The sequence below is a fragment of the Mobula hypostoma genome, chromosome 7 (genome assembly GCF_963921235.1).
Source record: "Mobula hypostoma chromosome 7, sMobHyp1.1, whole genome shotgun sequence".
In the NCBI taxonomy this organism is placed as follows: domain Eukaryota; kingdom Metazoa; phylum Chordata; class Chondrichthyes; order Myliobatiformes; family Myliobatidae; genus Mobula; species Mobula hypostoma.
Window position 1 is genome coordinate 174,847,973 of NC_086103.1, and position 13,149 is coordinate 174,861,121.

The following is a 13,149-nucleotide window of genomic DNA, read 5'->3' on the forward strand; positions in this document are numbered from 1 at the left end:
TTCCCTCCTACATATATAGCCCTACATTTTTCTAGCATCCATGTACCTATATAAGAGTTTGTTTAACATACCTGCTTCTACTCCCACTCTGAGCAAGGCGCTCCGCACACCCACCACTCTGTGTAAAAAAACCTACCTCTGACATTCCCACCAAACACCGTAAAATGATCCACCCCCTCATATTATCCATTTCTACCTTGGGAAAAGTTCTGAATTATCTGATCTATGCCTCTTATCATTTTGTGCACAGTTATTAAATCACCTCTCCTACTTCATGCCAAAGAGAGAAGTCCTAACTTGCTCAGCCTCTTCTCATAAGGCATGCTCTCTGGTCCAGGCAGCAAGCTGGCAAATCTCCTCTGCAACCTCTCTGAATCTTTCATATCCTTCCTCTAATGAGGAAAGCAACTCACTTCATGACATATGCCGGTGATAATGAACCTGATTCTGATTCTAACTTAAGTCATCTTAATATGCAACTTCCTTCAGTCAGGCTGACTCATGGGTGGGCGTGCTGCTGACTGATCCACACTTGACAGCCACAGTGATGGTTTGAATAGAAATTTCACCTTGTATCCATCCCTCTGGGTGCTCCTCCTGTCAAAGGCTTGCTATAAAGCAGATAAAAATACGTCTTGCCCAGATGAATCACCTTATTGATTGCAAAACAATGGTCCTGTTGTTCCCCGATGAAAACGACAAATGGCAATACGAGCCACAGTGAAAGAATCGAGTCCTGTCTACTTTGTGAAAGGGAGGCATCTGTGCTTTGTGACAACACCGGGTAAACAGTCAGTGATGGATTATAAAATTGTCATTGTGGCATGCAGTGTTTTGGACTGTTAAGCAGGTTGTGGAAAGTCTCGATCAAGTATTCCAGTCCCAGTGCACAGAACACTGAAAGTTATGGAAAACTTCAACCTGCTGTACTGCAAACAATGGCACTAACTATCAGTCCTCTGTGTTTAATGCATTAGACTCCTGGCATTGGAAGGGTGCTTACCTCACTGGGGCATGATAACTCATGATTTCTGGGAAACATCATTATCCTTGCGTGCCATGTCATTAACTTGGCTGATCATGGTTTTGAGCATGATTGTTCTTGGCAAAATTTTCTACAGAAGTGGTTTGCTATTGCCTTCTTCTGGACAGTGTCTTTACAAGATGTGTGACCCCAGTCATGAACAATACTCTTCAGAGTCTACCTGGCTTCAGTGGTGGCATAACTAGGACGTGATATTAACCATCTGCTCATACGACCATCCATGGCTTCATGTGACCCTGATCAGGGGATGTGGGGACGCTAAGCAGGTGCTACGCTTTGCCGAAAGGTGACCTGTAGGCTAGCAGAGGGAAGGAATGCCTTACACCTCCTGTGGTAGAGACGTGTCTCGAACCCACCATCCAACCCTATCCGTAACCCTCAAAAATCTGTATCTACCTACTGCCCATTATGTCGCTGGTGCTTAGGACAGAAATGAAGGTCTTCCATCTCTGGTTGAGTTTGGGTTTCCTTCATCATGTCAGTAGCTTCCTTTCAGTTTCCACTAGTGTCTGTCATGCAAGTCCCAGGTGGAGACTCCGGAATACCATCACATTCAGATGTAGAAGCATTCTTCATTGCTGTTTCCATAACAGTTTTGTTAGACCAGTCAGGATTGTCGTCTCTGAGCTGAACTCCTGACCCTAGAGGAACAGTGGACCACCTTTAGTCTGGCCTCTACCCTTTGAATTGTTTGGCACGTCTGACCCTACCAAGAGCCACAGCATTAAACCCCTGACCCTAGCCAACATCGCTCTCCAGACCATTGAGGCACACAAGCCTCCAAACACTATGACAAGGCTGTGGCCCTTTTGGAGGATAATTTTGTATACCACTATTAAATTTCCTCTCCTTTATCGACTTTATTCCAGAGAATAAAGTCTTTCCCTATAATTCAGGTTCTCAAGATCCAGCAACACTGGAGCTTTTGCGTTGGCTGTGCTAAGCTTCAGAGCACCTCTCAGCACGTACTCCTGCAGCCTGGAATGTGCCAGTAGGCAGCATTCCCTCATGGACATCTCGCTGTGCTGGAATACCAACAGGATATCTCATTTTTGTCAGCATTGAACTTCAGCTTTGCAGTTTGAGGTCAGGCACAGGATTGACCCAGGGAGCTGCTGAAATAAAATTAGGTTCTGCCATGATTGCTGAGCCAGCAATATTCCACAGCAGCCAGATGTATTATCTACACTATCAGACAGACATTCACCCTTCCTCAGGGGCAATGGTAATCAAGTATTATTATTAGAAGAACTAGACACTGTGAAAGTAGTTTGAGCAATTTCCATCTCTTCTGGTAGTTAGATATCATACAGATTGTAGCTCACTGCAATCTCCAGAATATTTGCTTTGAACTATTTTCTGTAAACTGCTGATATAAAATAAGATACTGCATAACAAGTTCTGGAACTCCCTGACTAAACATTTCTGCCTCCTATTTTAAAACAGCAATTTAGAGGTGAGCCTGTTTTTTTAGTGGTTATTATTTCAGTGCAGTGATCTGCAGTTTTTGACGCGAATTCCTCACTAGGTAATGAAGGATAGTAGTGCTGTTAATGGGTAGCTCCAGGAGGCCTCGAATTTTATCTAAACTGTGGTAGGTTAATGAATGACAATATTGATCTGAACTGAATAAGCCTGGACTGGTTCGGTGATTTGTGGTTTGGTGTTTAATATTCTGTGTTTTTTGCTCTTTTTTTTTGCTGTTTGTGCGATTTGTTTTTTTTAAGCATTGGGGGTTTGATGTTTTTCTTTGAATGTTTACCATGGTTTTCTTTCTTTGCTTTGTGGCTGTCTGTGGGAAGATGAATCTCAGGGTTGTGTACTGTATCGATACTTTGATAAAAAATGCACTTTGAGTCTTTAATGTGGAGATTGATTGAATCAATCAATAACATCTCAAATTAAATTTAAGCTCAATAACCATCATCAAGGACATCTTCAAAAGGCAGAGCTGCAAGAAGGCTCTTTACTATGATCAGGGAGGAAGTACAGGAGACTGAAGACACAATCATCATGATTCAGAAGTAACTTCTTTGAGGAGTTTATACGTTCTCCCTGTGACTGCATGGGTTTCCTCCAACTTCTCCTGTTTCATCCAACAGTCCAAAGATGTACCATTTGGTTAATTGGTCATTGAACTTTGTCCTGTCATTAGGCTAGGGTTAAATTGGGGACGTGGCTTGAAGGGCTGGAAGGGCTTATTCCGTACTGTATGTCAATAAATAAGTAACTGCTATGTTACCATGGTGTGTATTTGTTACGTCTGCACTGTACTGCTGCCACAAAACAAGTTTCACAACTTATGTCAGCGATAATAAGCCTGATTCTGATTCAGAACTTCTTCCCTCAGCCACCAAGTCCATGAAACCATGAACAGTACCTCATTACTCATTCCTTTGCAGCATTTATTTATCTTTTAATTAAGTAATTTTATTTCTTTGCACAGTACGGCTGCTACAAGACAGCAAATTTCATGCCATGTAAGTCAGTGATAATAATTCTGATTGTGATTCCAACTGTCTGCAGGAAATGGTGGGACTACCATCAAAACCAATCTTCTCGCATGCCATTAGGAAAGTAGACCTGCTCTCCTTATCCATTGTGATCAATAAGGTCAATGTAGTTTCTGCAGAGGTATCATGGAGAGTATTTGGACTGGTTGCAACAGCACCTTAGCTGGCAGCTCCAATGCGCAAGATCGAAAGAGGTCGCAGCATGTTGTAGACTCAGCCAGTTCAATCACAGGCAATAGCCTCCCCACTATCAAGGACATTCTCAAAAGGCACTGCTTCAAGAAGGCGGCATCCATCGTTAAGGACCTTTAGCATCTAGGATATGCCCATGTCTCATTGCTACTATCAGGGAGGAGGTACAGGAACCTAAAAGGACACACTCAATGTTTTAGGAAAAGTTTTTTTCCCTCCACCTTCAGATTTCTGAACTGTCTATGAACCCATGAACATTACCTGAATATTCCTCTTTGTTACTATTTATTTATATATTTTTATTATGATGTCTGGTAATTTGTTACGTTTTTCACTGTACTGCGAACACAAAACAACACATTTCATGACATACGAAAGTTCAAATTTTAAAGTAAATGTATTATCAAAGTACATATATGTACCTGAAATTCATTTTCTTGTGGGCATATTCAATAAATCCAATAACTGTCACAGAATCAAGGAAAGACTGCATCAATGTACAAATAAATATAAAAAGGAAGAAGAAATAATAATAATAATAAATTATATTACAACTGATCAATTATTAGATCCATTATTACAGATAGAACAATCCATAATAACCATCCGGATATAATAATGGAGGATAAACAAGCAAGAACAAATTACTTAATGGATATAGCCATTCCAAGCACACATAACATACGGAAATCAATAAGTGAAATATGAGAGAAATATACTGAATTAAAAGAGGAAATTGAAAGTCTATGGAACATGAACAGGGTATCCATTGTCCTGATAGTAATATCTACAAATACATCATTCCAAAGTCACTACACAATAGCATTAAACAATTCAGCCTGGACAGCAATATTTATGTAAATCTTCAGAAAGCCACAATACTAAACACCAGTTGAATAGTCCGAAAGTTCCTAGCAATTGAGAAATGAGTGCGCTTGGCTATTCTTGTCCCTCAGGTTTTACCAGCTTGAGCTAAGGAAAAATAAGAGTACAAGAATAAGAATAATAAAAAATAAGCAATAAATATCAAGAATATGTCAGTGATAATAAACCTGATTCTTCAGACCAGTCACTGTCATAGATTAAAGCACCAGACAGTGTCGGAAGTACTCAATCGTTCAGGCAGCATATGTAGAGGAAAATGGGCAGTCAAGTCCTTTCATCTGAACCCAGTAGATAGTTGCTCCAGATTCCAGTGTCTGCTGTCTCTTATTATTTTGTTTTATTTTTATTCAGAGATGCAGCACGGTTGTAGGCCCCTCTGGCCCAAAGAGCCTGTGCCATCCAATCACATCCAACTGACCAAATAACTTACTAACCCATACATGTACGGAATGTGGGAGGAAACCAGAGCACCCAGAGGAAACCTACGCAGTCACGCGGAGAATGTGCAAGCTCCTTACAGGCAGTGGTGGGAATTGAACCCAGTTTGCGGGCGCTGTAATCGCGTTATGCAAGCCACTACGTTACCATACCATGCTTGTGCCTCCACGATGGTAGATTGTTCGCTTCCTCCACAGCTCAGCGACGTGGGGTCAACAATATTATTACGCCTAAAGTTCCCATTCCGGAAATGAGCAACAAAGAAAAAGACCTGATTTTGGGAGAGAACAAAAGAGGAAATAAATCTTCTTTATTTTCAAATCTGATCGCAAGTCAGATGAGGGAGTTCTTACTCAGATTGAGTCAGAGTAGAATGACTCATTCCCTTGATTTTAATCTCTTAAATGTTTTCTCTGATATGATTTATTACTGGTTTCTTATGTTAAATGCAGGTAATGTGTTTATGGGAATGCGCTTGTCTTCGTCAGCTTAACTGGCTATTTTTGGAACATATTAGTCTCAGTGACTGAATAAGCAGAGGTTTTTTTTTTGGGCTGTTGAAATGCTTTAAAGACTAAGATCTTTAAAAAGGTTAGCTTCATTAGCTGTACTGTCGAAATATACAGTGAAAAGCATTGCTTTGTGAAATCTCTTACTACCTCTTCTTTCAGTTAGTTCTGACGAAGGGTCTCGGCCCAAAACGTCGACCGTACCTCTTCCTAGAGATGCTGCCTGGCCTGCTGCGTTCACCGGCAACTTTGATGTGTGTTGCTTTGTGTCAGTGACTAACACAGTCTGAGGAGGTGCTGTGAGCTTACAGCGCCAACATAGTAGACCCACAACTTCCTAATCCTAACCTTTACATTTTGGAATGTGGCAGGAAACAACAGCACTCAGAGGAGACCCATGTGGTCACGGGGAGAACGTACAAGCTCTTTACCGACAGCGGTAGAATTGAAACCGTGTCACAGGCGCTGTAAAGTGTTACGCTAGCTGCTACACTAATGTGCCGCCAGACACGTTTCTAAATGTTCATTGGATAGCAACCCTTCGAGGGTGTTTGAACATCCCAGTGTAGCCTGGAGAAGAAGACAGGCTGTGCTCCACCTATAGTTATCATTTGTTAGATGGATATAATTTTTCAGTGAGGTACAGAACAGTCTGTGCACTCACGTTATCTCAAAAACACTTAACAGCGCAGAAGGTGCTTTCATTTATTACTGCTCTTTCATGAAGTTGTTTTGCAGAGTAGGTGTTATTAAGGAAGATGCATTAGATTATTGTTGAAAATTCACTCAAAAACCCCCAAGTGCAATAAATTGCCATTTACCGTCAAAATCACCTTTCAAACACGGAATAATGCTCCCTTACAAATATAAAATTAAAATTTTTTTTGAAGCCCATCACCCCTCCTGGGTCATAGGCCACTGACAGCAGCTCACCAGCGTCCTGGGACAGTTTTTCAAGCTGTCCCCAGGTGTAGTTCTTCTTCGAAGCTCATCAGCAGGTATGTCACCTTGGATACTGTTGGAGGTGAAGACCAAGCAGTGGTCGGATCTCTGGCACTGAGTCTGGCTCTGTGACCCAGAAGGGAAGTGGAGAGAAGGGGCGAGCTGTGGTGATAGGGGGTTCATTAGTTATGGGACCAGAAAAGAAATTCTGTGGACTAGGGCGAGATTCCCGGATGGTATGTTGCCTCTTGTGTACCAGGGTCTGGGATATCTCGGATCCAGTCCTCAGTATTCTTAAGCATGAGGGTGAGCCATCAGAGGTCGTAGTCCATGTAGATGCCAATGCCATGGGAGGATGAGTGACGAGGATCTGAAAAGTGAGTTCAGGGAGTTTAGTACTGAGTTCAAGGACAGGAATTTCAGGTTTCTGACCTCAGGATTGCTACCCATGCCACGCACTAGTGAGGCCAGAACTAGGAAGATTATAGAGGTTATTATGTGGCTGAGGAGTTGGTGTTGGAGGGAGGGCGTCAGATTTTTGGATCATTGAGCTCTCTTCCATGGAAGGTGGCATCTTTGCAGGAGAGGTGGTTTGCATCTGAACTGGATGGGGGCTAATATCCTAGTGGGAAGGTTTGCTAATGCTGCACAAGAGGGTTTAAACTAGAATTGAAGGGAGAGATGGGAACCGGAGTGCCAAAACAGATCGTGGAGACAGATGTTGTTAGAACTCAGACAAAGCCAGGAAACAAAAGGTTGAGCATGGTGTGACAAGTGTCCTGAGCTGCAAGTATTTCAATGCAAGAGGTAATGTAGGAAAGTCGGAGGAGCTCAGGACATGGATCAACACCTGGAATTACGATATTGTAGCCACTAGTGAGACTTGCTTGCAGGAAGGGCAGGACTGGCAGGTCATCATTCTGGAATTCTGTTGTTTTGGATGTGACAGAGTGGGAGGGATTAAAGGTGGTGTTTAGAGAAAATTATTGGAGAAAATTAGAGAAATTTCTCTGATTAGAGAAAATGTCACAGCAGGGCTCAGTCAGGACAGACTGGAGAACTCATCTAGTGAGGTGTTATAGTTTGGACATGAGTAATAAGAAATGTACGACCACATGAATGGGACTATATTGTAGACCACCCAACAGTTCCAGGGATTTAGAGGAGCAAATTTGCAGAGAGGTAGATAGATTACAGACTGTTACAAAAAACATAAGGTTACTATAGTAGGCAATTTTAACTTTCCACATTTTGATTGGGACTCACTTACTGTAGAAGAACCAGAGTCTGTCAAATGTGCTCAGCAAAGTTTCCTTGATCAGTACATAAAGTCCTAACACGAGAGTGTGCGATACTTGATCTGTTATTAGGGAATGAGAGAGGGCAGGTGACAGAAGTTTGTGTTGGGGAACACTTTGCAGCTCATAATGCCATTGGTTTCAAAGTAAATATGTATAAAGATTGGTCTGGTCTTTGACTGAGATTCTAAATTGGAAAAAGGTAAATTTTAATGGTATAATTAATAATCTGGCAAGTGTGGATTGGGACAGGCTATTTTCTGGTAAAAGCGTACTTGGTTAATGGGAGTGAAATTTTGAGAGTATAAAGCTTGTATGTGCCTGTCGGAAGAAAAGGTAAAGATAGCAGGATTAGGGAACCTTGGTTTTTAAAGGTTCAAAGGTTCATTTACTATCAGTGAATATAACTCTGAAGTTCTTCTTCTCCAGACAGCCACGAAACCAAGAAAGAAAAGAATCGCAGCACTATCATCAACCGCCAGATCCTTCCTCAGGAACAGCTTCTTCCCCTCTGCCAACCAATTTCTAAACAGACATTGATCCCATGAACACTACCTGTCTAGTTGTCTTACCAGGCCGCGATACAACACATCAGGATACTCTCTGCAGAGCATCTGTGGTAGTTTGAGTAAATTCCTGTGGACAACCCAAATCTCCTCTAAGTAAGTAAATGTGATTTGAGATTCAATGTTGAATTCAACAATATCAAGGAACTCACTGTCTCTTGCTAATGGGTCAGTTCTGCTGTAACATAATCCATCTCTAATATTAATGGAGTTTTCACTCTTGACACACACTTCATGATCTATTGGATATTTCCAATGTTTGCTTGGTTTCATTTCTCTTTAACAGTTTTAAATGTCATTTTGTTGACTTTTAAGAAATGCCCCTTTCTCTCTCCCTCTCTCCTACAACTCCCCCTTTAGCTTTTCTATCTCTATCCCCACTCTCTCTCTACCATCACCTCACAGTTCTACTCCAACACTCTCCCCCTCCAGTCTTGACCCAAAATAACAGCTGTCCATTTCCCTCCGCAGATGCTGGCTAACCTACTTAGTTCTTTTGGAAATTTGTTTTCTGCTCCATATTTTAGCATCTGCAGTCTTCTGTGTTCCTTTTTCTCCCTTTCCTCTCCTCCACCTTTCTTCCCCAAAATATATCTCTCTATTTCTCCTTCTTTCACTCTCTTCATCTCTGCCTCTCCTCTTTCCCATCTCTCTCTCATTCTCTCCCTTTCTCTACAGCTAACCTCATTAATTTATCAATCAGATGGCTTTTGCAAAGAAAACATCACCATGGCAACCCTGGTCTCACTCTATCAGAGACATTTCCTTTGTCTTTTCTATCCCTCCCTCATTTTCCCTACATTCAATTGCTTTCTTGTCCAGATCTAATGAAAAGTTTTTGACTTGAAATGTTAACTCCCTTTCTCCTTCCACAGATGCTGCCTGACCTGCTATTTCCAGCATTGATCTCGATGAAGGGTGTCAGCCCAAAACGTCGACTCTTCCCTCCTTAGATGCTGCCTAACCTGCTGATTTCCTCCAGCATTTTTGTGTGTTACTCTGGGCTTCCAGTGTCTGCAGAACCTCTTGTGTTTATTTCTAGCATTTTCTGCTTTTAATTTCTCATTGCCCCATTAAAGAAAGAAACGCAGCTCGAACCACATCATCAAGTTCGCCGATGATACGACCGTGGTGGGTCTCATCAGCAAGAACGATGAGTCAGCATACAGACAGGAGGTGCAGTGGCTAACAGACTGGTGCAGAGCCAACAACCTGTCTCTGTATGTGAACAAAACAAAAGAGATGGTTGTTGACTTCAGGAGGACACGGAATGACCACTCCCCGCTGAACATCGACGACTCCTCCATAGAGATCGTTAAGAGCACCAAATTTCTTGGTGTTCACCTGGCGGAGAATCTCACCTGATCCCTCAACACCATCTCCATAGCAAAGAAAACCCAGCAGCATCTCCACTTTCTGTGAAGGCTGAGAAAGGTCCATCTCCAATCCCCCATCCTCATCACATTCTACAGAGGTTGTATTGAGAGCATCCTGAGCAGCTGCATCACTGCCTGGTTCGGAAATTGCAGCATCTCGGATCGCAAGACCCTGCAGCGGATAGTGAGGTCAGCTGAGAAGATCATCAGGGTCTCTCTTCCTGCCATTAGAGACATTCACACCACACGCTGCATCTGTAAAGCAAACAGCATTATGTAGGACCCCACGCACCCCTCATACGAACTCTTCTCCCTCCTGCCACCTGGCAAAAGGCAGCGAAGTTTTCAGGCTCTCACGACCAGACAATGAAATTACTTCCCCCAAGTCATCAAACTGCTCAATACCCAGAGCCTGGACTGACACCAACCTACTGCCCTCTACTGTGCCTATTGTCTTGTTTATTATCTACTGTAGTGCCTGCACTGTTTTGTGCACTTTATGCAGTCCTGGGTAGGTCTGTAGTCTAGTGTAGTTTTGTGTTGTTTTTTTACGTAGTTCAGTGTAGTTTTTGTATTGTTCATGTAGCACCACGGTCCTGAAAAACGTTGTTTCGTTTTTACTGTGTACTGTACCAGCAGTTATGGTCGAAATGACAATAAAAGTGACTTGACGACTTGTATGGAAGGTGCTGGAGATGTTTACAGACTGCTGTCTGGATTAGAGAGCAAGTATTGTGAAGAGAGGTTGGACAAACTTGGGTTGTTTCTCCAGAGTGGTAGAGCCTAAGGGGAGATCTGATAAAGATTTTTTTAATTGTGAGAGGCAAAGACAGAGCACGCAACTGGTATCTTTTTCCCAGAACTGAGGTGTCTAATACCAGAAGGCATGAGCGGGAACGTTCAAAGAGACATGCAGGACAAGTCTTTTTTTTACACAGAGAGTAATGCGTGCCTAGAATGAGACACCAAGGGGTGGTGACAGAAGCAGAAACGATTGAGGCATTTAAGAGTCTCTTAGATGTGCAGAGAATTGACAATGTTCAAGCAGAAGGAAATAGGTGTCATTATCTTAATTATTTTGGCACAGTATTGTAGACCAAAGGACATTTTGCTGTGCTGCACTATTCTATGTTCTATGTTCTAATTCCACACCGTCAATCTCATTTCTTCTTTTAAGACAGCCTTAAAACCAAACCGCATGGCCAGACTTCTGCCCACCTAGTCTAACATCTGATTCATTGTTGATAATTTACGATGGAGCTCCCATGGAACAACTGGGGCCAAGTTCAGCTCCATTTCGGGTACTGCAAAACTGGAAATTAATTTTGTTGTGGGCTTTCCGCTGAACACTCAGTGACACTTGCCGTGAGAGTGAGAAGGTAAACGAGTTGGCTGAATGATAAACCAAGAATGTGCTGATATGGTCTGGGATCGCACTTGAAAAGCCATCTCCTGGGCCTTCAAAGTTCAAAGTAAGTTTGTTATCAAAATACATATATATCAATAATACTACCCTGAGATTGATTTTCTTGTGGGCATTTACTGTAAATAGAGAGAAACATAATTGAACCATTGAAAAATGGCCCATGGCAGAGACAGACAACCAATGTGCAAAAGACAATACCCTGCAAGTCTACAAAGAAAAATAAATAAGCAAACAAACAAACAAACAAACAAGTAAATAAATAAGCAATAAATATCTAGAATACGTGTTGCAGCGTCCTTAAAAAATGAGTCCATAGGTCATGGAATCAATTCAATTTTGGGGTGTTTGGAGTGATTCCATTAAAAGGGATAATGGGCCAAGGTCTGGCAGATGGAATACAACGTTAGTAAATGCGAGATCATCCACTTTGGAAGGAATAATAAGCAGATTATTATTTAAATGGTGAAAGGTTGCAGCATGCTGTTGTGCAGAGGGACTTGGGAGTGCTTGTTCATGAATCGCAAGAAGTTGGCTTGCAGGTACAACAGGTTATTAAGAAGGCAAACGGAATGTTGGCTTTCATTGCTAGAGGGATTGGATTCAAGAGCAGGGAGGTTATGCTGCAACTATACAGGGTACTGGTGAGGCCGCACCTGGAGTACTGTGTGCAGTTCTGGTCTCCATACTTGAGAAGGATATACTGGCTTTGGAGGCAGTGCAGAGGAGGTTCACCAAGTTGATTCCAGGGATGAAGGGGTTAACCTATGAGGAGAGATTGAGTCACCTGGGACTATACTCTCTGGAATTCAGAAGACTGAAAGGGATCTGATAGAAACAATCAAAATTTTGAAAGGGATAGATAAGATAGAAGTAGGAAAGTTGTTTCCATTGGTAGGTGAGACTAGAACTTGGGGACATTGCCTCAAGATTCAGGGGAGAAGATTTTGAACGGAGATGTGGAGAAACTGTTTTCCCCAGAGAGTGATGAGTCTGTGGAATTCTCTGCCCAGGGAAGCAGTTGAGGCTTCTTCACTAAATACATTTAAGATACAGTTAGATAGGTTTTTTTACAGTAAGGGAATTAAGCGTTATGAGGAAAAGGCAGGTAGATGGAGCTGAGTTTAAGGACAGATCAGCCATGATCTTATTGAATGGCAAGGCAGGCTCGATGGGCCGGATGGCCTACTCCTGCTCCTATTTCTTATGTTCTTATGTAAAACCGATGGATGAGCATTGTCCTCCAAAAACTTACTTACATTCCCAAACCAAAAGCTGTCAATGAACCAAGAGGTTCGTAGTCTACTGAGGGCTAGATCTGTGGCATTTAAGTCTGGTGACCAAGGTCTATATCAGAAAACCAGGTATAACTTGCGGAGGGCTATTTCAAGAGCCAAGAAACAACTCTGAGAGAGATTGGAGGCAACATTGGATTCATGTCAACTCTGGCAGGATTTGCTGGCCATTATTTCCTACAAAGCAAGACCCATCATTGTGAATGGCAGTGATGCTTCATTACCAAATGAGTTCAATGTGTTTTACGCTTACCTTGAAAGGAGGAATAAAACCACTGCTGTGTGGATCACCACTGCACCCAGCGACCGATGTTGGAGGCCGATGTCAGGCTGTCTTTCAAGAGGGTGACCTCTCACAAGATGACAGGGCTCGATCGAGTACCTGGCAAGGCTCTGAAAGCCTGTGCCAACCAACTGATGGGGGTAATCAAAGACATTTTCAATCTCTCATTGCTACAAACGTACATTCGGAAGTTCCCACCTGCTTCAAAAGGCAACAATTATACCAGCGTCCAAGAAGAGTGGTGGGAAGTTCCTCACGGACTATCATCCAGTAACACTCACATCTATGATGATTAAATACTATGAGAAGTTGGTAACAGCTAGAATCAGCTCTTGCCTCAGCAAGGACCTGGACCCACTGCAATTTGCCTACTGCCACAATAGG

At 42.4% G+C, this 13,149-nt stretch overlaps 1 long non-coding RNA gene across 1 annotated transcript; it reads right to left on the reverse strand.

Moving 5' to 3' along the window:
• Window positions 1–4,589: 4,589 nt before the first annotated feature.
• On the reverse strand, window positions 4,590–12,838 carry LOC134349096 (uncharacterized). Its single transcript, XR_010018585.1, has 3 exons — window positions 12,736–12,838; window positions 5,226–5,344; window positions 4,590–4,722 (listed from the first exon to the last, which is right to left on the reverse strand). It is a non-coding gene; the product is annotated as an uncharacterized LOC134349096 (long non-coding RNA).
• Window positions 12,839–13,149: the final 311 nt, after the last annotated feature.